The 2,567-nt window shown below is 42.5% G+C and overlaps 1 protein-coding gene across 1 annotated transcript in view; it reads left to right on the top strand.

Moving 5' to 3' along the window:
* Positions 1 to 2,567, top strand: part of LOC109962364 (retinal degeneration 3, GUCY2D regulator) — a 20,002-nt gene that overhangs the window by 7,348 nt on the left and 10,087 nt on the right. The window contains 1 exon segment of the mRNA XM_020604038.1: positions 1,797 to 1,983. The gene's annotated coding sequence lies outside the window, so the exon portion shown is untranslated.

Below are 2,567 nucleotides of genomic sequence, written 5' to 3'. Positions count from 1 at the left end.
GGGCTCAAGTTATGGAGTAGAAATAATGTGATCCACTTTAGGGGTGGGCAACACAATATCATATTCGATGGCTCCTTGGGCCACAAATGTGAAACTATATTTCTTTATCGTAGAATGACCCCCAGATGCAGTGGCGTAAAACTTAAGCAAAATCATTTTTTCAAAATGAACGCACGGTGCGTATAGGAATACAGATCCATGGGCCGCTGTTTAGTGTCCTTACCTTTCCAGCCAAGGTGCCAGGCACCTGAAGAACAGCGAGGACGCTGAAAGCACACAGGAAGGTGAAGGTGTACAGAGTCATGGTCAAATCCAAGACAGTTAACCTCCAAGAGCCTTAGGTGCGATTTATATAGGCAGGAGCACAGAGCCTTTCTTGTGACAATTGAACACACAATCTCAAGGACATCCTTTTTTAACAAGACAAACATCCTGAACTTGGGATTAAGGAACAGAGAGCATCTTTTGTCCTGTGCCCTTGACAAACATGAGGAAACAGCACTCAAAAATTACAGACCTCTGCCAAGGGGCAACTCCATTTCCCCATAATGTTATAAAAGCAATATTAGCTTGACCCTCATAATATGGTTGCTGGACCACGAAAACCTACTACTGGCATTTGGAGGGATGCTGATATAAAGTACAGATAGATAGAATTCAATTACTGTTGAACCCTTTCAAGCTACTTCATTATCAATTCATCACCTTGTTTGACTGTTTCCTTGCATAGAAAGCCAGTATGTCAGACGGCTTGGCGCTATATTTGTCATAAGTTAGAAAGACATCAATGTGCCAAGAGGTGAGGGCAGAGGGACCAGCTCCATATCACCGTTTCAAACCTTACTCAGTTCACAAACTCTCTCCTGACAGAAATGTTGGATCTTAATCTTGTTTAAATCTGCTATGATGGCCTGAGGAAATGTGAGTTCTGTGAAGGATTTTTAATTGCATAGCTTGGACACTGTTACAAACACTGAAACATTTAGTTTGTGTCCAAGATTCTTTCCAGTTTTTCACTGATACCGATTTGTCTAATTCAATCCAAATGCACCTTAAGTAATCGGTGCCATTGTTTGTAAAGGTCCTGAGAATCTGGTTCAAGTTGCTGACAGATTTGTGTCCCTTTGCCTGGGCTATGTATTGCTCAGTGTTTAAAGGACATCAGAATTGGCCCACTGATGAAATCTTTCATGCAAGAAAGCCCTGTTGTGTCCATGGGTGGATTCAGGAGGTGGCATCGGCCACCACCAGAATCTGATTGGCCACTGCTGGTGCCACCATTGGTGCCACCCCTGGTGCCACTCCTGCCAAAATAACCCTAACCCTATCCCTCCCAGGCTGAGAGTAAATAAAGGAGCGCAGCTAAAGATAGTTAGCTAAAGAAAGCATATACGTGTCTCATTCTTACACAAAACTTGATTTGTTCCTTAATAATGTGTTGTTTATTATTTCATAGAACTAAAGGTTTTAGAAACTTTTGACATATATTTCAAATGTGCCAGCTCTCCGTGGGTCTGTGCCCCAACCTGGCCACCCCTTCCAAAATATTCTAGACCCATGTGCTTGTGGCCCAAACTTCAAATCCAATGTCCATTACCCCTGGTATTTTTGCATATTTAGAGGAAACAGGTGTCATTTTAGACTGGGCCCTCCAGGTGTCTCACTGCCCTCCATGGTTGAACAGTGTAATTTATGAGTGGGCTCCAGCTGGGATTACTAATATTCCTCATATACTTTATATATAATGGGTCTTTTAATGGGTATTTAGATTTCACACTGTCTATGTCGTACCACAGAGAGCAGCTGAAGGAGGCAGAGAGAAAGAGAGAAGGAGTACTGGCGCCTCAAGACCGGAGTGGACTACAGCTGGCCGGCCAGCACGCCTCGCTCCTCCTACAACATCAGCACTGGGGAGAGGCTCAGCCTGGAGGGCTTCTGTTCCAAATCTACTTCTACTTCCAAAGGGTGGAGGCTATTTTTAAATGTACCACTTGTTTTAGCAAGCTGACCAATGGGGAGCAGTTTTCCCAAAGGAGAACCTGGAAACACCCGAGGGGGAGTGCGGTCCTCTCTGGCCAGATGTTTTGCAGATTTTCTATCTTTTAGACCAATTTGTCAATCTAGAAAACTGTACATTATTGCAGCATACTAATCACAGACGTGAAGTTCCAAGGATTAAGCCTTTCCCATATATATATATATATATATTCATATAATCTAACATTCAAACTTATTACATCATATGGTGACCTTCTACATAAAGTTACAGGATCCTATTCCGTGCATGTGTAGAGTGGTTTGAGAAATTGTGGGGGTTAAGACAGTGGCCCTCGGTGCTTTCCCAAACTTGTGTTTCAACTCACATGTTGATCCTTGAGCTCTTTTAGGTGCGAATCATGTCACAGTGATGCTAGTGTTGCCATTTGCTCATAGACTTGTACTCCACTAAATGACTTTAGGTCAGGGCATAATAAAGCAGTATAACAGAATAATACTTGGCACTAGTACTTCATCATGGTCTGAAATGTACTAAAACTATGATACTTATATAACATAGTTACTTTCAG

The sequence above is a fragment of the Monopterus albus genome, unplaced genomic scaffold (genome assembly GCF_001952655.1).
Source record: "Monopterus albus unplaced genomic scaffold, M_albus_1.0 scaffold63.1, whole genome shotgun sequence".
Lineage (NCBI taxonomy): Eukaryota > Metazoa > Chordata > Actinopteri > Synbranchiformes > Synbranchidae > Monopterus > Monopterus albus.
This window is presented reverse-complemented; position numbering and strand designations above follow the sequence as displayed.